Source organism: Heterodontus francisci, unplaced genomic scaffold (genome assembly GCF_036365525.1).
Source record: "Heterodontus francisci isolate sHetFra1 unplaced genomic scaffold, sHetFra1.hap1 HAP1_SCAFFOLD_61, whole genome shotgun sequence".
NCBI lineage: Eukaryota > Metazoa > Chordata > Chondrichthyes > Heterodontiformes > Heterodontidae > Heterodontus > Heterodontus francisci.
This window is the reverse complement of record NW_027141441.1, coordinates 7,708,046-7,734,978: the sequence shown is the minus strand read 5'-3', so window position 1 is coordinate 7,734,978 and position 26,933 is coordinate 7,708,046. Positions and strand designations below refer to the sequence as shown.

Sequence of the window (26,933 nt, the reverse complement as noted above, 5' to 3'; positions counted from 1 at the left end):
TTCCTGTGTTTCTGTTTATTATCGGGGTTTGGTTTAAACTGACTGGGCGTCGGGTTCCAGCCAATTACTGCTCAGGGCGGTTCCTCACAGAGTTTAAAAAGGCGGATGTGCAGCAGATTCAGTATTAACAGTCTGTGTGTCTCAGATTGTGCAGAATCCGTTGAGAAAATGGCCCGGACAAAGCAGACAGCGCGTAAATCGACCGGAGGGAAAGCTCCTCGCAAACAGCTGGCTACCAAAGCGGCCCGGAAGAGCGCTCCAGCCACGGGTGGAGTAAAGAAGCCTCATCGCTACAGACCCGGCAGTGTGGCTCTGAGGGAGATCCGCCGCTAGCAGAAATCCACTGAGCTCCTCATCCGCAAACTGCCCTTCCAGCGCCTGGTCAGAGAGATCGCTCAGGACTTCAAGACAGACCTGCGCTTCCAGAGCTCGGCCGTCATGGCCCTGCAGGAGGCCAGCGAGGCTTACCTGGTGGGGCTCTTTGAGGACACCAACCTGTGCGCCATCCACGCCAAGCGAGTCACCATCATGCCCAAAAATATCCAGCTGGCCCGCCGCATCCGCGGGGAACGCGCCGAAAACCCGGCTTCAGTAACAAGTGTAACAAGGGCTCTTTTCAGAGCCACCAAATCAGCAAAGGAAAGAGCTTCCATCTCTGTTCATCATCAAACACATTAGATTTGAGGGGCGGTCACATGGTTTCTGTTTTGTCACATCACTTTCCCGAAAGGCCTGTCGGACTGAGAGCTGATCTGGAATTTAGAAAGCAGCATTACCGGAGACTCATTGCTGTTCAGCACAATCTCAACCCTGCTCCTGGGATCCGTTAGCTGACATTTGGGGAAAAGAAATGGATCCCAGTTTTATTTGGAAGGCATTAATGGAGCCAGCTCCGTTCACATGAGGGTTATTTACAAACATTACCCAATGAGTTCGCTAATAGTTGAATCCCTTGGAGATCGGTACACAGGACATGGAAGGCAGCTCGGTCACACTGACTCGAACCGCCAGTTCCCCTGGGTTGCAAACCCTGACACTGCGGGGAGAGAATCCCCGACTCTCCCGCCGCCGGGGGAGTAGACAGCTTTGTGTCCGGAGAATAGGGAGGGCCGGGGGGGAAGGCACATATTAAAGCGCTGCAATGGACTCAGCTCCCGTGTGTGAGCAACTCTCAGATTCCGTCCTCTGGGGACAGTGCGGTCTGAACAGATCAGGATAGGAGAGAAACATACAGCCCGAGAATGGGCTCTTCCTGCATTTACTCTGCTCCGGGAGCAAATTCTCATTGAGAAGCCGGAGAGAGAGAAAAAACAGAATTGAAACTGTCTGCATGCGAAACAGGTCAATCCACTGTTACAATAACTCCATCTCTGATTCCCTCCTGACAGTAACCAGCCCTTTCACAGAGACTGTGGGTGGCTCTGAAAAGAGCCTTTGGTTTATTAGATGATATTTTGGCCGCTTTACTTTTTCTGGGAGCTCTGAGCACTGGTTTTCTTGGGCAGCAGCACGGCCTGGATATTAGGCAGCACCCCACCCTGAGCGATGGTCACTCCTCCCAGCAGCTTGTTGAGCTCCTCGTCGTTGCGGACGGCCAGCAGCAGGTGTCTGGGGATGATGCGGCTCTTCTTGTTGTCCCGGGCCGCGTTCCCGGCCAGCTCAAGGATTTCAGCGGTCAGATACTCGAGCACAGCAGCCAGATAGACCGGGGCTCCGGCACCCACACGCTCAGCATAGTTACCCTTTCTCAGGAGTCTGTGAACACGGCCCACTGGGAACTGCAGTCCAGCCCGGGAGGAGCGAGACTTGGCCTTGGCCCGAGCTTTCCCGCTGGTCTTTCCTCTTCCTTTTTTTTTTATTTCCATAATATACTTTATTCATAAAAATGTGTAAAAATTACATTGCCAAACAGTTTCCAAACAGCACGAAAAAATACAAACATTGCAAAAGAGATCAGTTTCTTTCAATAATGTCATGAGTTTCTTCCCAACCCTTCCGTTTCACAATTGTCATGTCAATTACAGTTTTACATTTACAGCAATTGAGAATATTAACGATACAGTTCGAGGGGCTTCCCATGGTTCCAGCCCCTCAGTCCAGCTTGGTGGGGGAACCTTACACTGTGGTCTTTCCCCATTGAGCCTTTGCTGCGGCTGCCCCAAGCTTTAGGTCGTCCCTCAGCACGTAGTCCTGGACCTTGGAATGTGCCAGTCTGCAACATTCGGTGGTGGACAACTCTTTGCGCTGGAAGACCAGCAAGTTTCGGGCAGACCAAAGGGCGTCTTTCACCGAATTGATAGTCCTCCAGCAACAGTTGATGTTTGTCTCAGTGTGCGTCCCTGGGAACAGCCCGTAGAGCACAGACTCCTGTGTTACAGAGCTGCTTGGGATGAACCTTGACAAAAACCACTGCATCTCTTTCCACACCTGCTTTGCAAAGGCACATTCCAGGAGGAGGTGGGCGACCGTCTCTTCCCCACCACAGCCAACGCGGGGGCACTGTGCGGAGGGGGCGAGACTTCGGGTGTGCATGAAGGATCTGACGGGGAGGGCCCTTCTCACCACCAGCCAAGCTACGTCTTGGTGCTTGTTTGAAAGTTCTGGTGATGAGGCATTCCGCCAAATGACTTTGACGGTCTGCTCGGGGAACCATCCGACAGGATCCACCATTTCCTTTTCCCGTAGGGCCTTGAGGACATTCCGTGCAGACCACTGCCTGATGGACCGGTGGTCAAAGGTGTTTTTCCACAGAAACTGCTCCACGAAGGATAGGTGGTACGGCGCCGCCCAACTGCATGGTGCGTTCCGCGGCAATGTGACCAGGCCCATCCTTCGCAACACCGGGGACAGATAGAACCTCAGCACGTAGTGACACTTGGAGTTTGCGTACTGGGGATCTACACATAGCTTGATGCAGCCGCACACGAAGTTGGTCATCAGGATGAGGGCCACGTTGGGTACATTTTTCCCGCCCTTGTCCAGAGATTTGAACATCGTGTCCCTCTGGACCCGGTCCATTTTAGATCCCCAGACGAAGCGGAAAATGGCTCGGGTGACTGCCACGGCGCAGGAGTGGGGTATGGGCCAGACCTGCGCCACGTAGAGCAACAACGTGAGTGCCTCGCACCTGATGACCAGGTTCTTACCCACAATGGAGAGAGATCGCTGCCCCCACATGCCCAACTTTTGTCGTACCTTGGCTACTCGCTCCTCCCATGCTTTGGTGCACGCCCCGGCCCTTCCGCACCATATCCCCAGCACCTTCAGGTTATCTGACCTGACGGTGAAGGGGACAAAGGATCGTTCAGCCCAGTTCCCAAGGAACATGGCCTCGCTCTTGCCGTGGTTAACTTTGGCTCCCGAGACCAGTTCGAACTGGTCGCAGATGCTCATCAGTCTGCACAAGGACAGCGGATCCGAGCAGAAGACGGCGACGTCATCCATGTACAGGGAGGTTTTGACCTGAGTGCCTCCGCTGCCTGGGATTGTCACCCCTCTTATGCTCGCATCCTTCCTAATAGACTCAGCAAAGGGTTCAATACAGCAAACAAACAAGACCGGGGACAGAGGACAGCCCTGTCTGACTCCAGATTTGATCGGGAAACTTTCAGATTCCCACCCGTTGATTGACACTGCGCTACTGATGTTTGTGTAGAGCAGTTGGATCCAATTGCAGATTCCCTCCCAAAACCCCATTTTGGAAAGCACGTCCATCATGTAGGTGTGCGATATCAACAATCTCACAAATACCTTGACGAAGAATGGTTATTTTCCGCAGCATTTACTGTACTTATAGACTGAGAACTCATCTCCTTGGTCGGTACTTAATTCACCTCATTTGCCTATATTCTTCACCAATCAGGGCACTGACAAACGGAAGAGGGCGGGATTTACCCGCCACACTACCAGAAGCAGAGAATTTGTCAATTTCACAAAGCCCGCCAATTTCATTCTCGGAAAAGAGCGGATTAAAATAAATGTCATCCTTAGTCAAAGATTTCAAATCTCTTCTCTTTTTTTTGTTTTATTCAATTCTTTCCGTCACCAATCACAAGCGCGGTTTAAAAATGTTGTGTAAATTGTGGTTCATTCTGCAATCGTTTACAAACTGTTCCAGTTGGGAATAAATCCCTGTTCATAGCATTTCCCTGAAGGAAAACACTCAGTTTAGTCTACAATCAGAGCCCAGTGTCCTTCTCTGAAAAGAGGAAGCCGGATCTGCTCAATCTGCTCTGTTCCTGTTCCGGCGAGTTGCTGTGAATAAAACGATGAATCAGTTCACATTTCAGGAATAGAGTGAAGGGACTAAGGTCTGACCTTTACAGCTAAAAACAGCTGTTAATGCAGTCATTGAGGAGCTGTGCAATAATAACAGCTTTTAGCAAAAAAGCGAAGGCGGATGAGCGGATTATGTGTCCGTGTACAGTTTATGGGACAGAAGACACAGGTACAGCAGTGGGAACGTTATTATGTTATACATTGTTTTAAAATAATTTAATCGAGATGTTCGGATGCAGCTTTTTCAGAGAGATTGTGGGTGGCTCTTAAAAGAGCCGTTGTGTTTGATCTGTTTTTCAGTCCATTGTGCAGTTTTACTTGGAGCTGGTGTACTTGGTCACCGCCTTTGTCCCTTCCGACACGGCGTGCTTGGCCAGCTCCCCGGGCAGCAGCAGGCGCACGGCGGTCTGGATCTCCCGGGAGCTGATGGTGCTGCGCTTGTTGTAATGGGCCAGGCGGGAAGCCTCACCCGCGATGCGCTCGAAAATATCGTTCACAAACGAGTTCATGATGCTCATGGCCTTGGAGGAGATGCCGGTGTCGGGGTGAACCTGCTTCATCACTTTGTAGATGTAGATGGAGTAACTCTCCTTCCTCGACTTTCTCCGCTTCTTGCCGCCCTTTGCTGACGGTTTATTTAAGGCTTTCTTGGCGCCCTTCTTCGGAGCTGCCTTCTTCTTTTCAGGCATCTTCAGATTCAATTTCAGACACAGAAATAAACCAAACCCCTTCCGAGTGCAGATTAAATAGACAATCCCACAGCTCTATGCTAATGAGGGATGGGGGGAAAGTAAAGATTGTGATTGGGTGATTGGGAGTGATGTCATAAAGGTTTTTTAACTGTAATTCTCTAATTGGTGTTTTTCCTCATCCAATCAGAATAAACATTTGCAACCAATCACAAACACCCTTCCTGCAATCAGGAAGGATATTTCACGAAGATCCTCCGGCCCCAGTTGATATTGAAAGAGCCGCTCCCTGTGTACAGCTCCCTGGAAATGTCCTGGCTGTTGGTGGGAGGACACTTATTGATGATTCTCTGTCGTTGTGTCTCTGCTATTGCATGTGAATGTGCAATTAATTCCACTGCTTTTAGTCTGTGGTACTGTGTTTGCACATGTTATGTAATTCGGTAGCTCTCGGTCTCTGGTGCTGTATGGATTCCTTATCTATCTGTCAGACTCTGGTACTGTGTTTGAGTATGACATCCATTCTGTATCTGTCAGTCTCTGGGATGGTACGTGAATTTGGGACTGACTCTGAATCTGTCAGTGGTTCTGTATGTGTGGAATTCAAGCTATCTGTGTCAGCATCTCACAATATGTAGGAGTTCACGATTTATTTGTCAGTCTCTGGTAATTTTGGCAGTTACTGAATCTCCCAGTGGTACTGTAGGAGTGTTTGTGATTGATTTTGTATGTGTCAGTCTTTGCTACTACATCGGAGTGTGGGATTAATTTTGTATCTCTCAGCCTCTGGTAGTGTGTGAGATTGTGGGATGAATTGATCAGCAGTCAGTGGTGCTCTATGTGAATGTGGAAATCATTCTGTAACTCCGTCTCATATTGTCATGTGCGAGTGGGAATCACATGTATCTTTTAATACCTAGTGGTGTGTGTGAGCATGGGATTCATCCTGTACTTGTCGGTGGTACTGTATGCATCTGTGGGATTGATTCTGTACCTTTCAGTCACTGGTATTGTGTATGAAAGTGAGATGAATTCTGGATCTGCCACACACTGGTTGTGTGTGTGTGTGTACAAGTGTGTGTAAGAATATAATAAGATACGAAATAGGAGCAGAAATAGACCATTTGACCCATCAAGCCTGCTCTGCCATTCGATAAGATCATGGCTCTTCTGATTGTGACCTTAATTTCACCTTCCTGCCTGCGCCCATAACCATTGATTCCCAACCATTGATTCCCATGTAGATCAAAAATTTGTCGAACAGAGCCTTGATTCAATGACTCAGCCTCCACAGTCCTCTGGGGAACAGAATTCCAAAGATGAACAACCCTCTGAGAGAAGAAATTCCTCTTCATCTCCTTCTTGAATGGAAGACCACTTAGCTTGAAACTCTCGCCCCTACATTCCCCCACAAGGAGAAACATCCTCTCAGCATCTACCTGTCCAGCCCACTGAGAATCTTATAGGTTTCAATAAGATCACCTCTCAATCTTCTAACTACAGTGGGTATAGGCCCAACCTGCTCAACATTGTCTCATAAGGCAATCCTTCATCACAGAAATCAGCCTAGTGAACCTTATTTGAGTTGATTCCAATGCAAGTATATCCCTCCTTAAGTAAGGAGACCAAAACTGTATGGAGTCCTTTAGTTGGGTTGTCACTAATGCCCTAGACAGTTATAGTAAAACTTCCCTACTTTTATACTCCATTCCCCTTGCTAAAAATGCCAACATTCCATTTTCCTTCCTAATTACTTGCTATACCTTCATGCTAACTTTTTGTAATTCATGTACCTGGCACCCAGATCCCTTGGTACAGCAGCATTCTGCAGTCTCTCTCTATGTAAGTAATATTCTTTTTTTCTATTCTTCCTGCCAAATTAGACAACCTCACATTTTCCCACATTATACTCCAGCTGCCAAACTTTTGCCCATTGACTTAACCTATCTATATCTCTTTGCAGACACTTTATCCTCTTCATAACTTTCTTTCCTATCGATCTTTGTCACATCCATAACTTTGGCAACAATACACTTGATCGCTTCATGTAAGTTATTAATATAGACCATACATAGTTGAGGCACCAGCACTGATCACTGTGGCACTCCATTAGTTAGATTGCGAAAATGAAAATGCCCAATTTATCCCCACTCTCTGTTTCCTGTGAGTTAGCTCATCCTAGATCCATGTGTGTATAGTCTTCAGTTTGTATCTGTCAGCATCGAGTGCTCCATGTGAGTTTTGGACTCTTTCTCAATCTCTCAGTGCTACTATTTGTGTGTTAGATTGCTTTAGATGACTCAGGCTGAGGAATTGTGAGTGAGTGCAGTCATCAACCGATGCCTTTCAGCACCTGGCACTGAGCATGTGTTTCAGCATCACTCTCTATCTGGCAGTGTCTGGTACTCTGTATGAGTATGGGATTCATTATATAATCTTCTGTCCCTGGGACTGTTTGCAAGTCTGGATTCATTCTACATAAAATGTCAGCACAGCAACAGGCCACTGATGTGGTCGGTTTTAAGCAGACAATACGTTTGAGGTTTTGCTTGTTATTAAATATCTGTCACTGTGAACACAATAGTGAAAGATAATGTATCCTACAATCTAATACCGGATTGGTGTGCAAGTGTAACTCAGACTGTACGAAGCAATTTGATCAGTGTCATTCAGTCGGACAGTGAGAATTTTGGACTTGCATGTAAAATGACCCTATACATCTGGAACTGTACAGTATCTTCCATCTGACACTATATGTGGTTTTTGGACTGGTAGAAAACTTATAGCTCACTAGACAAATCAAATTTATATTGTATCTTTTAGTTCCACAATCCAGATAAGTTTTAAACTGGAATCTGAGTTTGTATCTTAGGTTATACTGTTTTTCATAATCTCTCAATCTGATTATGCAGTTGAGATATGGACTAGTGTCCAAATGTGGGTGATGCAGTGGTTAGCACCGCAGCCTCACAGCTCCAGTGACCCGGGTTCAGTTCTGGGTACTGCCTGTGTGGAGTTTGCAAGTCCACCCTGTGACCGCGTGGGTTTCCGCCGCGTGCTCCGGTTTCCTCCCACAGCCAAAGACTTGCAGGTTGATCAGTAAATTGGCCATTGTAAATTTCCCTAAGTGTAGGTCGGTGGTTGGAGAATGGTGGGGATGTGGTAGGGAGTATGGGATTAATGTAGGATTAATATAAATGGGTGGTTGTTGGTCGGCACAGACCCGGTGGGCCGATAGGCCTGTTTCAATGCTGAATCTCTAAATAAAAATAAATACATTATGGGAATTAATACTGCAACTTCTAAACTCATAACGTGTAAATATTTAGCTGGTATTTAACCTGAATCTCAGAGTACATTATTGAGGTTAATTCTGTAACTTTGAAACTGGAACCACGTGCCAGTTCTATATGTATTTAAATTGTAGCTGAGGTTAGTCATAGAGTCAGAGTTATACAGCATAGAAACAGGCCCTTCAGCCCATCGTGTCCATGTCAGCCATCAAGCACCTATCTTTTCTAATCCTATTTTCTAGCACTTGGCCTGTAGACTTGTATGCTATGGCATTTCAAGTGCTTATCTAAATTATTCTTAAATGTTGTGAGGGTTCCTGCCTCTACCGCCCCTTCAAGCAGTGTGTTCCAGATTCCAACCCCTCTCTGGGAGAAAAGGTTTTTCCTCAATTCCCCGCTCAACCTCTTGCCCCTTACCTTAAATCCATGCCCCCTGGTTATTGACACCTCTGCTAAGGGAAAAAAAGTTTCTTCCTATCTACCGTATCCATGCCACTCATAATTTTTTATACCTCAATCAGGTCCCCCCTCGGCCTTCTCTGTTCTAAGGAAAACAACCATGGCCTATCCAGTCTCTCTTCACAGCTGAAATGTTCCAGCTCAGGCAACATCCTGGTGAATCTCCTCTGCAACCTCTCCAGTGCAATCACATCCTTCCCATAGTGTGGCGACCAGAACTGTACACAGTACTCCAGCTGTGGCCGAACGAGCATTTTATACAACTCCATCATAACCTCCCTGCTCTTATATTCTATGCCTCGGCTAATAAAGGCAACTATCCCATATGTCTTCCTAACCACCTTTTCCACCTGTGCTGCTGCCTTCGGTGTTCAATGGACAAGTATACCAATGTCCCTCTGTACTTCCTGTGGTCCTTTCATCTATTGTATATTCTCTTGCCTTGTTAGTCCTCCCAAAATGCATCACCTCACACTTCTCAGAATTAAATTTTATCTGCCACTGCTCTGCCCACCTTACCAACCCATCTATATCGTCCATAATCCAAGGCTTTCCTCCTCACTATTTACGACACCCACCAATTTTCATGTCATCTGCGAACTTACTAATCATATCACCTATATTCACATCTAAATCATTAATGTACACTGCAAACAGCAAGGGTCCCTGCACCAATCCCTGCGTACACCACTGGTCACAGGCTTTCAATCGCAAAAACAACCCTCGACCATCACCCTCTGCCTCCTGCCAATAAGCCAATTTTGGATCCAATTTGCCAAATTGCTCTGGATCCCATGGACTCTTACCTTCTTGACCAATCTCCCATGTGGGACCTTATCAAAAGCCTTACTGAAGTCCATGTAGACTACATCAACTGCTTTAACCTCATCTACATGCCTAATCACCACCTCACAAAATTCAATCAAATTTGTTAGACACGATCTCCCCCTGACAAAGCCATACTGACTATCCCTGATTGATCCCTGCCTCTCCAAGTGGAGATTAATCCTGTCCCTCAGAATTTTTTCCCAATAGTTTTCTTACCACTGATGTTAGACTCACTGGCCTGTAATTACCTGGTTTATCCCTGCTCCCCTTCTTGAATAATGGTACCACATTCACCGTCCTCCAGTCCTCTGGCACCTCTCCTGTGGCCAGAGAGGATTTGAAAATTTGTGTCAGAGACCCTGCAATCTCCTCCCTTGCCACACATAGCAGCCTGGAATACATCTCATTTGGGCCTGATGATTTATCCACTTTTGAGCCCGCTAAAACAGCTAACACCTCCTCCCGTTCAATGCTAATTTGTTCACGTATATCACAATCCCCCTCCCTGATCTCTACACCAACATCGTCCTTCTCCATAGTGAACACAGAAGAAAAGTAACCAACCAAAACCTCGCTTACATCCTCCGGCTCCACATACAGATTGCCACGTTGGTCCCTAATGGGCCCTACTCTTTCCCTGGTTATCCTCTTGCCCTTAATATACTTATAAAATGCCTTGGGATTTTCCTTTATCTTGCCCACCAGTGTTTTTTCATGCCCCCTCTTCGCTCTCTTAATTACTTTTTTTTTTTTAATGTACCCACCCCCACCTGCACTTTCTATACTCCTCGAGGGCCTTTGCTGTTTTCAGCCCTCTGAATCTGCCATAAGCCTTTTTTTTTCCTTATTCAATCCTTGATATCCCTTGACATTCAGGGTTCCCTAAACTTGTTGGTCCTCCCCTTCATCTTTACGGGAACTTGTGGGCCCTGAACTCTCACTATCTCCTTTATAAATGACTCCCGCTGGTCTGATGTAGACTTTCCTAGAAGTAGCTGCTCCCAGTCCACTTTGGCCAGATCCTGTTTTATCATATTGAAATTGACCTTCCCCCAAAACAGTACCTTTATTTCCAGTTCATTTTTGTCCTTTTCCATAACTGCCTTAAATCTTAGAGTTATGGTCACTATCCATGAAATGCTCCCCCACTGACACTTCTACCACTTGTGCGGCTTCATTCCCCGAGATTAGGTCCAGTACCACTTTCTCTTGCAGGACTCTCTACGTGCTTGCTATAAAAGCTCTCCCGAATGCACTTTCAGAATTCCACCCCCTTTAACCTTTTGCACTACGACTATCCCAGTTAATATTGGGGAAGTTGAAATTCCCTCTTATTACCCTATTATTTTTACACCCCTTTTAGATTTACCTACATATCTGCTCCTCTATCTCTCCCTGACTGTTTGGAGGCCTGTAGTACACTCCCAGACAAGTGCTTGCCCCATTTTTGTTTTTAAGTTCTCACCATATGGCCTCATTTAAAGAACCTTTTAATATATCATCCTTCCTTACTGTAGTAAATGATTCCTTGGTCAATAGTGCAATGCCACCTCCTCTTTGACATTCACCCCACCCCCTCCCCCTCCCCCTTGCCCCCATTCCAGTCCTTGTCACACCTGAAGATTCTATACCCTGGAATATTGAGCTGTCAGTCCTGCCCTTCCCTCAACCATGTTTCCGTGATAGCAATATCATATTGCCATGTGTTAATCAACGCCCTCAATTCATCTTCGGAGTTCTGAAGAAGGGTCACTGACCTTTTATTTTTTTATTTAGAGATACAGCACTGAAACAGGCCCTTTGGCCCACCGAGTCTGTGCCGACCATCAACCACCCATCCATACTAATCCTACACTAATTCCATATTCCTACCACATCCCCACCTGTCCCTATATTTCCCTACCACATACCTATACTAGGGGCAATTTTTAATGGCCAATTTTACCTATCAACCTGCAAGTCTTTGGCATGTGGGAGGAAACCGGAGCACCCAGAGAAAACCCACGCAGACACAGGGAGAACTTGCAAACTCCACACAGGCAGCACCCAGAATTGAACCCGGGTCGCTGGAGCTGTGAGGCTGCGGTGCTAACCACTGTGCTGCCCCAAATGCCCTGAAATGGTAACTCTGCTTCTCTCTCCACAGATGCTGCCAGACCTGCTGAGTATTTTGAGCATTTCTTGTTTTTAGCCCTCAATTCATCTGCCTTACTTGTAAGACGCCTTGCGTTAAAATAGATGAAATCCAGCCTTGCATTATTCGCTTGCAATATTGTGGGATTGACACAGTGATAATTTGATAGTGAGAGAGAATTTGGACTGGGATTTATGTATCTACCTGTCAGTGGTACTGAGTTGGGGTGACATGGAAACAACGTCTGTCTCTCCTGCTCTATTTGATTGATGGATTGAAAATGTGTCTCTGGAACGATTTCTGCTGTCTGAGACTGTGGAACTGATGACCTGTCTGTGTCTCTGCGCTGTGTGTGTGATAATGTACGGACTGTGTGTGAGAAGGAGCTGGTGGTTGGGCTTTGTCTGTGAATGGCTCTGTGGTGTAGTAGACAGCACGTCACTGTTATATTAAATATACGTCACCATCCAGTTGATGAAACCCTCCATTCTTTAACCATTGCACTGCCCCATGACAGGTAGATGGGGGAGGGGAGCGCAGGTGCAGATTTCTGAAAGAATTCACCAAACAGAAACATCAAAAAGTTCCAGCACAGAATTAGGCCATTTGGCCCATCGTATCCACACCAATGCAAAGGCAGCAATCCAGTCTAATCCCATAGTTTGTTATTGGACAGTGGGATGTGGGGAGTTACACAAAGAGAATCTATTATAGGCACCAGGTGAGAAGTGTGAAGGACACATTTTAAACAGCGGCTGTTTGGTTTCGCTTGAACGGTTAGACCATGGGAGCGGGAACTGGAAATCTGACCTGTGTAAAAGTCCCTGCTCCGTCGGTCAGTCCTATTCATGGCCCAGTGGATTGTTTCTGGATGTCATTTAATTGTTGTAAAATGGCCAAAGCCCCTGGTATGCAGTAGCTGGGGGCTGCAGGACTGCAGTGGAATCAGACACTGACTCTGTTTGTGTTGCTGGGTTTCCTTTGTGATTGTTCATCATGATTATTAATTGAAAAATTGTTTTGGTCACTTTTGTATCTTCTACCACATCTCTTCCTGAATTATAATTAATACATTTCCTTTCTACAGGCAAATACTTGATGGAAGCAGAATAAATGTCGTGATTCCTCGACACAAGAGGAAGTGCAGCCAGCTCCTCACACACAGTAAGTACAGTATCACTCACAGAGAGCAGAGACATCAGTTCCACAATCACCGACAGCAAACGTAGTCAGACCGGCACTGATCCCAAGTTCCAGACACATTTATTCAATCCAACAGTCACACAGCGCAGGACAGACTGAGGTTGGTTCCATTTCACCCCAACTCTGTCCCAGGTAGATACATCAATCTCCGCACAAAATCACACCCACTATCAGATTGCAAGGCACTGTGTCATTCTCACAAGAGTGCAGCCTGAACTACAAATTCTATGTCAGATGGGAAAGACAAACAGGACCTGATAGTAAAGTACAGAATTAATCTCAATAATGTTAGATTGCAGACTGAGCTACATGTTACACACTACTCCACAAAACTCATAAATGGTAAAAATGGAAGACATAGTCTTCCATTACTGCAAACTGAGCACAAGTAGGAAGAGGAGCAGGCCATTCAGCCCCTCAAGCCTGGCCTGCCATTCAATAAGATCATGGCTGATCTCTCCCATGCCTCAACTCCTCTTTTGAGCCTGCTCCGCTTAACCCTCCACTCCCTGAGATTTCAAAAAATCTATCTACCACCTCCTTAAATACATTTCGTGACCTAGCCTCCACAACTCTCTGAGGTAGAGAATTCCAGAAATTCACCACCCTCAGAGAAAAAAATTCATACACATCTCAGTTTTAAATGTGTGCCCCCTTATTCTGTAACAATGTCCCCTAGTTCGAGATTCCCCCACCAGTGGAAATATATTCTCAACATCTACCCTGTCAAGCCCCCTTAGAATCTTATTTGTTTCAATAAGATCACCTCTCATTCTGTTCTTGATAAGACAACCCCTGCATTCCAGGAATCAGCCTAGTGAACCTTTTCTGAACTGCCTCCAATGCTAGGATATCCTTCCTTAAATACAGTGACCAAAACTGTACGCAGTACTCCACGTGTGGCCTCACCAACACCCTGTACAGTTGTAATAAGACTTTCCTATTTTTAAACTCTCACCCCTGAGCAATAAAGGCCAAAATTCCATTTGCCTTCCTAATTATTTGCTGCACCTGCATGCTAACTTTTTGTGTTTCCTGCACAAGAACACCCAGATCCCTCTGAACTGCATTTTGAATTTTGTAGTTTTTCTCCATCTAAATAATAATCTGCCTTTTTATTCTTCCTGCCAAAGTGGATTACCTCACACTTTCCCACATTGAACTCCATCTGCCAAGTTTTTGCCCACTCATTTAACATATCCCTTTACAGTTTCTTTGTGTCCTCATCACAACATGCCTTTCCACCTATTTTTGTATCGTCAGCAAATTTGGATACTCTACAATCTGTCCCTTCCTCCAGGTCATGAATATAGATAGTAAATAGTTGAGGCTCTAGGACTGATCCTTGTGGCACCCCACTAAATACGGCTTTCCAACCTGAAAAAGACCAATTAATCCCGACACTTTGCCTTCTGTGTGTTAGCCAATCCTCAATCCATGCTAACACATTACCCCCAATACCCTGAGCTCCTATTTTGTGCAATAACCTTTTATGTGGCGCCTTCTGAAAATCCAAATACACTACATCTACTGGTTCCCCTTTATCCACTCTGCTTGTTATATCCTCAAAGAGCTCTAACAAGTTTGTCAAACATGATTTCCCTTTCATAAAACCATGTTGACTCTGTTTGATTGCATTATGTTTTTCTAAATGTCCTGCTATTTCTTCCTCAATAATGGACTCTAGCATTTTCCCAATGACAGATGTTAAGCTAACTGGTCTATAGTTTCCTGCCTTCTGTCTCCCTCCTTTCTTGAATAAGGGCGTCGCATTAGCGGTTTTCCAATCCGCTGGCACCCTACGGAATCCAGTGAATTTTGGTATATTATGACCAATGCCCCTACTATCTCTGCAGCCACTTCTTTTAAAACCCTTGGATGGAGGCCATCAGTTCTTGGCGACTTGTCTGTCTTTAGTCCCATCAGTTTGTCCAGCACCTTTTCCCTCGTGATAGAGATTGTTACAAGTTCCTCCCTCCCATTTACACCTTGCTCATCTATTATTGTTGGGATGTTTATAGTGTCTTCCACCGTGAAGACCGATGCAAAATATTGGCTTAAATTATCTGCCATTCCCCTGTTCCATGTTATTTATTCCCCAGTCTCATCCTCTAAGGGTCCCACATGTACTTTAGCTACTCTCTTCCTTTTTATGTTCAAGGATATTCGATATTCCGGAAGAATAGGGAGAAAGGAAAAGGAGGTGGGGTAGCTTTATTATTAAAGGAAGGGATCAGTGCAGTTGTGAGGAATGATATCGGTGTAATAGATGGTGATGTAGAATCAGTTTGGGTGAAAATAAGGAATAGCAAGGGAAAGAAATCACGCATTGGAGTGGTCTATAGGCCCCCGAGCTCTTGCTGTTTGTTTTTATATTTCTTGCCAATTTACTCTCAATCAATTTTCTCTCTTTATTCATTTTTTAAGTCATGCACTGCTGGTTTCTAAAAAATTCCCATTCCTCTGGCCTAGCACTAGCTTTTGCTGCTTTGTCTGCCTTTGCTTTTGATTTGATACTCTCCTTAACTTACTTTGTTATCCTCGGGTGGTTCATCGTTCTCCTCGAGTCCTTCCTTCTGACCGGAATAAATGTTTGCTGAGTGTTATGAAATATCTGCTTAAAAGTCTGCCACTGCTCATCGACTGACTTCCCCCGTAGTCTATTTTCCCAGCCTGCTTTAGACAACTCATTCTTCCTACCACTGTAATTGCCCTTGTTCAAGTTGAAGACACTGGTTTGAGACCCCAGTTGCTCACCCTCAAACTGAATTTGAAATTCTACCATGTTATGATCACTTCCCCCTAGAGGATCCTTAACTACGAGATATCTTATTAATCCTACCTCATTACACATTACCAAGTCTAAAATAGCCTGTTCCTGGCTAGGTTCTGCAATGTTCGAAGAAACAATCCCTGATGCACTCTACAAATTCGTCTTCCATGCTACCCTTGCCAATTTGATTTGTCCAGTCTATATGAAGATTAAAATCACCCACGATAATTGCAGTGTTCTTCTTGCACGCCTCCATTATTTCCTGATTAATATTTTGTCCTACAGAGGCACAACTCCTCAGGGGCCTATAGACCATTCCCATCCGTGATTTCTTCCCCTTGCTATTCCTTATTTCCAACCAATCTGATTCTACATTACCATCTATTACACCTATATCATTCCTCACAACTGCACTGATCCCTTCCTTTAACAAAGCTACCCCACCTCCTTTTCCTTTCTGCCTATTCTTCCGGAACGTCGAATATCCTTGAACATTGAGATTCCAGTCCTGGTCATCCTGCAACCACGTCTCAGTGATAGCTATCAAATCATATTCATTTATTTCTCTGTGTGCCGTCAGCTCATCTATCTTGTTACAAATGCGATGTGCATTCAGATAAAGAGCCTGAAGCTTTGACTTATTCCCATTTTTACCTATTCTAGTTCTAATTTCTACTGTACTCTTATGCTTGTATTCTCTGTTCCTACCGGTCACACTCTGATTAATGTATGCCCCTTCACTACCCTGCACCTCTGTTCTCTCGTTACTTTTCAACTTTATAAACTTCCCTTCAATAGAACCCTCCACCCCACTATTTAGTTTAAAGCCTTATCTACAAGCCTAGTTGTACGATTCGCCAGGACACTGGTCCCAGCATGGTTCAGGTGCAGCCCATCCCAATGGAACAGCTCTCTCTTTCTCCAGTACTGGTGCCAGTGTCCCATGAATTGGAACTCATTTCTCCCACAAAAATCTTTGAGCCACGCATTTACCTCTCTAATCTTATTTACCCTGTGCCAATTTGCACGTGGCTCAGATAGTAATCCGGAGATTATTACCTTTGTGGTTCTGCTTTTTAATTTAGCCTCAAGCTGCTCATAGTCCCTCAGCAGAACCTCTTTCCTAGTCCGACCTATGTTGTTGGTATCTATGTGGATCACAACAACTGGATCCTTTCCTTCCCACTCCAAATTCCTCTCTCGCCCGGAAAAGATGTCCTTAACCTTGGCACCAGGTAGGCAACACAATCTTCGGGACTCTCTATATCTTTGCTGTGGATAACAGTATCTATTCCCCTAACTATGCTATCCCCTATGACTACAATATTTCTCTTTTCTCCCCCCACTTGAATGGCGCTCTGAACCAGGGTGGTCAGTTCACTCATCCTCCCTGCAGCCTGTGCCCTTATCCACATTGGAAGCAAAAATCTCGTACCTATTGGATAAGGGCACTGGCTGAGGCTCCTCCAAAGCTACATTCTGGATCCCCATACCTGCCTCACTCGCAGTCACACCCTCCTGTCCCTGACCATGGTCCAAATTGTATGTAATTAATCTAAGGGGTGTGACTGTCTCCTGAAACAGTGTCCAGGTAACTTTCGCCCTCCCTGATGCGTCGCAGTGTCCACAGCTCGGACTCCAGCTCATCAACTCTGAGCCAAAGTTCCTCAATCAGCTAACACTTGCTGAAGATGTGGTCACCGTGGATTGCATCGGCGTCCACCAGCTCCCACATACTACAGCTGTAACACATCGCCTGCCCAGCCATCTCTATTCTATTTAATTAATTAATTTGGATTGCAGTATTTAAAAAAAAACATTTAATTGTAATCTTAACCTGTAATGACATCTCCTGATTTAAATCACTTGGCCAAAACAAAACAGACATGGAAGAAATACCCACCAATCACTTACCGGCTCTCCTGTGATGTCACACTTCGATTATTGCTGGTCAAGCAGGTCCACAGAACTGAACAGAGCTCTTGCCACCGACACTGTCACTGCTTCTGGTCTCGGGCCTCGGCTCACTGCTCTTTATACCCAGGCTCCTCTCGCCACCGACACTGTCACTGCTTCTGGTCTCGGGCCTCGGCTCACTGCTCTTTATACCCCAGCTCCTCTCGCCACCGACACTGTCACTGCTTCTGGTCTCGGGCCTCGGCTCACTGCTCTTCATACCCCAGCTCCTCTCGCCACCGACACTGTCACTGCTTCTGGTCTCGGGCCTCGGCTCACTGATCTTTATACCCCAGCTCCTCTCGCCACCGACACTGTCACTGCTTCTGGTCTCGGGCCTCGGCTCACTGCTCTTTATACCCCAGCTCCTCTCGGCACCGACACTGTCACTGCTTCTGGTCTCGGGCCTCGGCTCACTGCTCTTTATACCCCAGCTCCTCTCGCCACCGACACTGTCACTGCTTCTGGTCTCGGGCCTCGGCTCACTGCTCTTTATACCCCAGCTCCTCTCGCCACCGACACTGTCACTGCTTCTGGTCTCGGGCCTCGGCTCACTGCTCTTTATACCCCAGCTCCTCTCGCCACCGACACTGTCACTGCTTCTGGTCTCAGGCCTCGGCTCACTGCTCTTTATACCCCGGCTCATCTCGCCACCGACACTGTCACTGCTTCTGGTCTCGGGCCTCGGCTCACTGCTCTTTATATCCCAGCTCCTCTCGCCACCGACACTGTCACTGCTTCTGGTCTCGGGCCTCAGCTCACCGCTCTTTATACCCAGGCTCCTCTCGCCACCGACACTGTCACTGCTTCTGGTCTCGGGCCTCGGCTCACCGCTCTTTATACCCCAGCTCCTCTCGCCACCGACACTGTCACTGCTTCTGGTCTCGGGCCTCGGCTCACCGCTCTTTATACCCCGGCTCCTCTCGCCACCGACACTGTCACTGCTTCTGGTCTCGGGCCTCGGCTCACTGCTCTTTATACCCCAGCTCCTCTCGCCACCGACACTGTCACTGCTTCTGGTCTCGGGCCTCGGCTCACTGCTCTTTATACCCCAGCTCCTCTCGCCACCGACACTGTCACTGCTTCTGGTCTCAGGCCTCGGCTCACTGCTCTTTATACCCCGGCTCCTCTCGCCACCGACACTGTCACTGCTTCTGGTCTCGGGCCTCGGCTCACTGCTCTTTATACCCCAGCTCCTCTCGCCACCGACACTGTCACTGCTTCTGGTCTCGGGCCTCAGCTCACCGCTCTTTATACCCAGGCTCCTCTCGCCACCGACACTGTCACTGCTTCTGGTCTCGGGCCTCGGCTCACTGCTCTTTATACCCCAGCTCCTCTCGCCATCGACACTGTCACTGCTTCTGGTCTCGGGCCTCGGCTCACCGCTCTTTATACCCCGGCTCCTCTCGCCACCGACACTGTCACTGCTTCTGGTCTCGGGCCTCGGCTCACTGCTCTTTGTACCCCAGCTCCTCTCGCCACCGACACTGTCACTGCTTCTGGTCTCGGGCCTCGGCTCACTGCTCTTTATACCCCGCCTATCACCTGACCTTACATACCGGGACATAAAACATATCGTAAGATGAAAGGACACAGACCTGAAACCTTAATTGTGTTTCACTCTCCACATTTGCTGCCTGAAGGCCTGAGTATTTGCAGCACTTTTGTTTTTTTTTCAAATTTCCAGCAGCTGCAGAATTTTGCTTTTGTTTTCGGGTTAAAGCAACACTGCATTGTGAGGTGAGAGTGACTGCCTTTGACATCAAGGCCGCCTTTGTCCGTGTATGGTACCATGGAGCCCAAGCAAAACTAGAGTAAATGGGAATCAGGAGTAAAACTCTCCGCTGGTTGGAGTCAGACCTAACACAAAGGAATATGGCTATGGTTGTTCAGGTCAATCATCTCAGTCACAGGACATTACTGCTGGAGTTCCTCAGGCTAGTGTTCTAGGCCCAACCATCTTCAGCTGCTTCATCAATGACCTTCCCTCCATCACAAGGCCAGAAGTGGCGATATTCACAATGTTCAGCACCATTCGTGACTCCTCAGATAGCCCATGATCAGATGCAGCAAGACCTGGTCAACATCCAGGCTTGGGCTGATGAGTGGCAGTAACATTCATGCCACATAAGTGCCAGGCAATGACCATCTCAAACAAGAGAGAATCTAATCATCTCTCCTTGATGATCAATGGCATTACCATCACTGAATCCACCACCATCAACATCCTGGAGGTTACCATTGACCAGAAACTGAACTGGACCAGGCACATAAATGCTGTGGCTACAACAGCAGGTCTGCTAGGAACAACAGCTAGGAACTCTGTGGCGAATAACTCACCTCCTGTCTCCCCACACATGTCCACCATTTACAAGGCACAAGTCAGGAGTGTGATGCAATACTCTCCACTTGTCTGGATAAGTGCAGCTCCAACAACACTCAAGTAGCCTGTTTGATTGCCCCCATCCGCCACCTTCAACATTCATCACCGATGCACAGTGGCAGCAGTGTGTACCATCGACAAGATGCACTGCAGCAACTCACCAACGCTCCTTCGACAGCACCTTCCAAACCCGCAACCTCTACTACCTAAAAGGACAAGGGTAGCAGATGCATGGGAACACCAAGTTCCCCTGCAAGCCACAAACCATCCTGACTTGGAACTATATCGCCATTCCTTCATTGTCGCTGGGTAAAAATCCTGGAACTCCCTTCCAAACAGCACTGTTGGTGTTCCGACATCTCAAGGACTGCAGCGGCTCAAGAAGGCAGCTCACTACCACTTTGTTTAAGGCAATTTGGAATGGGCAATGAATGCTGGCATAGCCAGTGATGCCTACATCCCATGAACAAATGAAAAAAGTGAGGAAATAATGAACGGCTTTTATAAAGTACAAGGAGGCATGTTTACTTTTGTGGTGAAACAAGAGCCAAAAATATAAAATCGCCATTCATAAAACCAATGAGGAATTCATGAAATATGTATTTATGTAGTGAATGGTTAGAAGCTGGGATTTGCTATCACAGGGAGATGTTGAGGCAAATAGTATCGATGCAGGGAAGGTGGAACAAGTGTATGGGGAGAAAGGAATTGAGAGATATACATATCGGACTTTATTTATCTTTCATTCATATGAAGCAAGATGGTTGGAAATATATGTAGAGCATAGAGCAGTTGGAACAATCCCAGTGCAGTGTTTTGTCTGGATGGATAAACTGCATTTATTTTAATGCAAGAAGCCTTACAGGTAAGGCAGATGAACTCAGAGCATGGATCGGTACATGGGATTGTGATATTATAGCTATTACGGAATTGTAGTTGAGGGATGGGCAGGACTGGCAGCTCAATGTTCCGGGGTACCGATCCTTCCGGTGTGACAGAGGTGGAGGTAAGAGAGGAGGGGGAGTTGCAATATTGATTAGGGAAGTCATCACGGCAGTACTTAGAGAGGATATCCCGGGGTGAATGTCCAGTGAGGCCAAATGGGTAGAACTTAGAAATAAGAAAGGGGTGATCCCTTTGATGGGATTATACTATAGACCCCCCAATAGTCAGAGGGAAGTGGAGGAACATATAGGTAGGGAAATCACAGATAGGTGTAGGACTTATAGGGTTGTAATAATAGGTGATTTTAACTTCCCTCATATTGACTGGGACTGCCTTCGTGCTAAGGGATCAGATGGGAAGAATTTTTTAAATGTGTCCAGGATAGTTTTCTGAAGCAGTATGTGGATGGCCCGACTAGAGAAGGGGCTACACTCGACCTCCTCTTAGGAAATGAGGATGGGCAGGTGGTTGATGTGTCAGTGGGGGAGCACTTTGGGACCAGTGAACATAATTCTATTAGCTTCAAGATAGTTATGGAAAAGGATAGGACTGGTCCTCAGGTTGAAGTCATAAATTGGGGGAAGGCTAATTTTGATGGCATCAGACAGGAATTCTCAAAAGTTGAATGGGAGAGGTTGTTCACAGGTAAAGGGACGTCTGGCAAGTGGGAGGCTTTTAAAAGTGAGATAGGAAGAGTTCAGGGCCAGCATGTTCCTGTTAGATGGAAGGGCAAGGCTGGCAAGTTTAGGGAACCTTGGTTGACGAGGGATATTGAGGGTCTGGTCAGGACAAAGAAGGAGGCACATGTCAGGTATAGGCAGCTGGGATCGAGTGAGTCCCTGGAGGAGTATAGGGGATTTAGGACGACACGTAAGAAGGAAATAGGAAATTAGGAGGGTTGCCACATGACCAGAAGGACGTGGAGGCTTTGGAGAGGGTATAGAAGAGGTTTACCAGGATGTTGCCTGGTCTGGAGGGCATCAGCTATGAGGAGAGGTTGGATAAACTCATTGTTTTCACTGGAACGACGGAGGTGGAGGGGCGACATGATAGAGGTTTTCAAAGTTATAAGCGGCATGGACAGAGTGGATAGTCAGAAGCTCTTTCCCAGGGTGGAAGAGTCAGTTACTAGGGGACATAGGTTTAAGGTGAGAGGAGCAAAGTTTAGAGGGGATGTGCGAGGCAAGTTCTTTACACAGAGGTTGGTGAGTGCCTGGAACTTGCTGCCGGGGGAAGTGGTGGAAGCAGGTACGATAGCGACGTTTAAGAGGCATCTTGACAAATACATGAATAGGAAGGGAATAGAGGGATACGGTCCCCGGAAGTGCAGAAGGTTTTAGTTTAGGCAGGCATCAAGATCGGCGCAGGCTTGGAGGGCCGAATGGCCTGTTACTGTGCTGTACTGTTCTTTGTTCTTTGAAAAGGGGCCATGAGATTTCCCTGGCAGATAATATAAAGGAGAATCCTAAAAGATTCTATAAGTATATTAAGAGTAAGAGGGTAGCTAGGGGGACAGTAGGTCCCCTTAAGGATCAGTGTGGCAATCTATGTGTGGAGCCACAGGAAATGGGCGAGGTCTTAAATGAATATTTTTCGTCCGTATTTACCGTGGAGAAGGTCATGGAATCTAGTGAGTTCAAGGGAGGGAACAGCAATATCCTGGAGCATATCAACATTACAAAGGAGGTGGTGTTGGAGGTTTTGAAGTGCATTAAGGTGGATAAATCCTCAGGGTCTGACCAGGTGTATCCTAGGATGCTATGGGAAGCAAGGGAGGAGATTGCTGGGGCCCTGGCAGAGATTTTTGTATCATCGTTAGCCACGGCTGAGGTACCGGAAGACTGGAGGATAGCTGATGTTGTGCCTTTATTTAAGAAGGGCTGCAGGGATAAGCCAGGGAACTGCAGGCCGGTGAGCCTTACATCAGTGGAGGGAAAGTTATTGAAAGGGATTCTGAGAGACACGATTTATATGCATTTGGAAAGGCATGGTCTGATTAGGGATAGTCAAAATGGCTTTGTGCGTGGGAAATCATGTCTAATGAATTTGATTCAGTTTCTCGAGGAGGTGACCAAGAGGATTGATGAGGGCAGAGCGATGGACGTTTTCTACATGGACTTTAGCAAGGCCTTTAGCAAGGCCCCGCAAGATAGGCTGGTCCGGAAGGTTCGAACACATGGGATCCAGGGTAAGCTAGCAAATTGGATACAAAATTGGCTTGGTGATTGGAGGCAGAAGGTGGTAGTGGAGGGTTGTTTTTCCGATCGGAGGCCGGTGACCAGTGGTGTGCCGCAGGGGTCGGTGCTTTGCCCTCTGTTTGTCATATATATTAATGACTTAGATGTGAATGTTGGGGGCATGATTAGTAAGTTTGCAGATGACACCAAAATTGGTGGTATAGTGGACAGTGAAGAAGGTTGTCTAATGTTACAACAGGATATAGATAAACTGGGAAAGTGGGCAAGGGATTGGCAAATGGAATTTAACGCAGACAAGTGTGAAGTGATGCATTTTGGGAAGTTAAACCAGGGCAGGACATATATAGTGAATGGCAGGGCCTTGGGGAGTGTTGTTGAGCAGAGAGACCTTGGGGTGCAAGTACATAGTTCCCTGAAAGTAGCAACACCGGTAGACAGGATGGTGAAGAAGGCATATGGCATGCTTGACTTCATCGGCTGAGGCATTGAGTACAAGAGTTGGGACAACATGTTACAGTTGTACAAAACGTTGGTTAGGCTGCATTTGGAGTACGGTGTGCAGTTCTGGTCGCCACACGACAGGAAAGATGTGATTAAGCTAGAGAGGGTGCAGAAAAGATTCACAAGGATGTTGCCTGGTTTGGAGGGCTTGAGTTATAAAGAGAGATTGGATAGGCTGGGTCTGTTTTCCCTGGAGCAAAGGAGGCTGAGAGGAGACATGATAGAGGTATATAAAATTATGAGGCATAGGTGGGTGGACAGCCAGAGTCTGTTTCCCATGGTAGGGGTGACTAAAACTAGACGGCATAGATTTAACGTGAGAGGGAGGAGGTTTAAAGAGGATCAAAGGGGTAAATTTTTCACACAAAGAGTAGTGGGTATCTGGAATGAGCTGCCTGAGGTGGTGGTGGAGGCAGGAACAGTAGCAACATTTAAGAGGCATCCGGACAGGTACTTGAATGAGCATGGCATAGAGGGATATGGAATTAATGCAGGCAGGTGTGATTAGTATGGATGGGCATTATGGTCGGCATGGACGCGGTGGGCTGAAGGGCCTGTTTCTATGCCGTATGACTCTATGACTCTATGGATCTGCCCAGAACACTTGTGATGCAGGAGCTGGGAGCTTCAGTACTTCGGTGGAGGCAGATACTGACACTGGTCTACATTTGTGGCTGTTATTAATGATTATTCATTGAGAAATTTAATTCATCTGATATTTTGCACCGCATCTGTTCTTGAGTTATAAGATATACTTTTTCTTCATGCAGGCAGATACTTGAAGGAATTGTGATGGTTCCTGCACTTGAGGCACAAGGAACTGTGCAGCCAGCTCCTCTCTCACACAGTAGGTACATTATCACTCAGAGTACAGAGGCACAGACAGTTCATCAGGTCCCTAGTCTCAGACTGCAGAAGTCGTCAGGCTCACATTGATCCCAAGTTCCAGAGGCACATTTTCAATCCAACAATCAAACAAAGCAGGAGAGAAAGAGGTTGTTTCCATTTCACCCCAATTCAGTCCCATTGACAGTCAGATACCTCAATCCCAGGTCAAAATCACACCCACTAGCAGATTGAAATGCAATGTGTCAGTCTAAATATAATGAAGACTTAGCTAGCAATTAAATATCAGATAGAATTGGCCCACGGTACTGATTGAATGGCACAGAATCTGACCGAATGATATAGCCTGATATTTAAATTAAATACCATACCCAAAGCTCACACCCATGATAAAGGATGTTTAAATATCCCCATAGTGTACCTTGAGTGACATACAAGTCCAACATTTTTTACAGTGAAAGCTTCAAAGGTGCTGAAAGATACTGTAACCTGAGACACAAATTAGATACCAGTTCAGAACTCACCCACACCGTGAAATTGAAAGATGCAGTATAAATTCCAATAGTGCAGATTCATCTAAACATTGCCAATCCAAAAATTACATACAGTATTAGATTGAGCAAAACTGATATGAAGTGTAAACTGTGATATAAATTAGATGCCTGTACAGAACTCATCCAGACTGCGGAATTGAAAAATACAAAGACAGAGATACACATTATTTACCAGTCAAAAAATTCATACATTATCAGAGTGAAACAGATTATCAATTCCATTTGTGTATACTGAAATCCACATTACAAACCAGTAAAAAATCTCAGCGGTATGGTGATTTTGTGGTTACTTTACAGGACGAGTAATCCAGAAGTCTCCACGAATGGTCCAAAGACATGAGTTCAAATTCCACTAAAGCAGCTGGGTAATTTATAGAATCATAGAAAGTTGAAGGCACAGAAAGAGGCCACTTGGCCCATTGTGTCTGTGCCAGATGAAAAACATTCTACCCATTCGAATCCCACCTTCCAACATTTGGTCCGCAGCCCTGCAGATTATGGCATTTGAGGTGCATATCCAGACTCCTTTTGAATGAGTTGAAGGTTTCTGTCTCAACTCCCCTTTCAGGCAGTGAGTTCCAGACCCTCACCACCCTCTGGTTGAAAAAACATTTCCTCTTCTCTCCTGTAACCTTTCTACCAATCACTTTAAATCTATGCCCCTAGTCACTGATCTCTCTGCTAAGGTGAATAGACCCTTCACCTCAACTCTATCCAGACCCCTCAAAATTTTGTGCATTTCAGTCTTCTCTGCACCAAGGAGAACAGCCCCAGCCTATCCAATCTTTCCTCATAGCTGCATTTTTCCAGTCCCGGCAACATCCTCGTAAATCTCCTCTGTACCCTCTCTAGTGCAATTACATCCTTTCTGCAATGAGATGATCACAACTGCACACAGTACTCATGTTGTGGCCTGACTAATGATTTATACAGTTACAGCACAACCTCCCTGCTCTTATATTCTATACCTCGGCTCATAAAGAAAAGGATTCCACATACCTTCTGACCACATTATCGACCTGTCCTGCTACCTTCAGGGATCTGTGGACATTTACTCCAAGGTCCCTCACTTTCTCTACACCTATCAGCATTTTCTTATTAATCGTGTCTTCCTTTGCCTTGTTTGACCTCCCCAAATGCTTCACCACACACTTCTCCAGGTTGAATTCCATTTGCCATTTTTCTGCCCACCTGACCAGACCATCAATATCTTTCTGCAGCCGACAGCTATCCTCCATGCTATTTACCAGATGACCAATCTTTGTGTCATCTGCAAATTTCTTGGATCGTGACCCGCACGTTTACGTCCATGTAGACTACATCAACTGCACGACCCTCGTCTATCTTCCTTGTTACTTCTTCAAAAAATTCAATCAAGTTGGTCAGACAGGATCTTCCCATAACAAATCCATGCTGACTTTGCTTGATTTATCTGTGCCTTTCTAAGTGACAGTTTATCCTGTCGCTCTGAATGGTTTCCAATAATTTGCCCACTACTGAGGTTAGTCTGGCTGGCCTGTAATTATTCGGTCTATCCCTCACTCCCTTTTTAAACAGATGTACAACGTTAGCAGTTCTCCAAAACCACACCTGTATCCAGTGAGGACTGGAAAATGATGGTCAGACCTTCTGCTGTTTCCTCTCTTTCTTCTTTTAACAGCCTGGGGTACTTTTCATCCTGACCTGGTGATTTATCAACTTTCAAATACACTAATCCTATTAATATGTCCTCTCTCCCTCTGTTGATCACATCCAATACTTCACACCGCTCTTCCTTAACTACAACACCTGCATCGTCCCCTCTCTTTTGTGAAGACAGATGCAAAGTATTCATTAAGAACATTACCAACATCTTCTGCCCCTACACACAAGTTACCTTTCTGGTCTTTTATG

General features: G+C 46.2%; 1 pseudogene; it reads left to right on the top strand.

The window, feature by feature from the left end:
- Nucleotides 1–132: 132 nt before the first annotated feature.
- Nucleotides 133–24,433, top strand: LOC137363445 (histone H3-like; annotated as a pseudogene).
- The last annotated feature ends 2,500 nt before the right edge of the window (nt 24,434–26,933 follow it).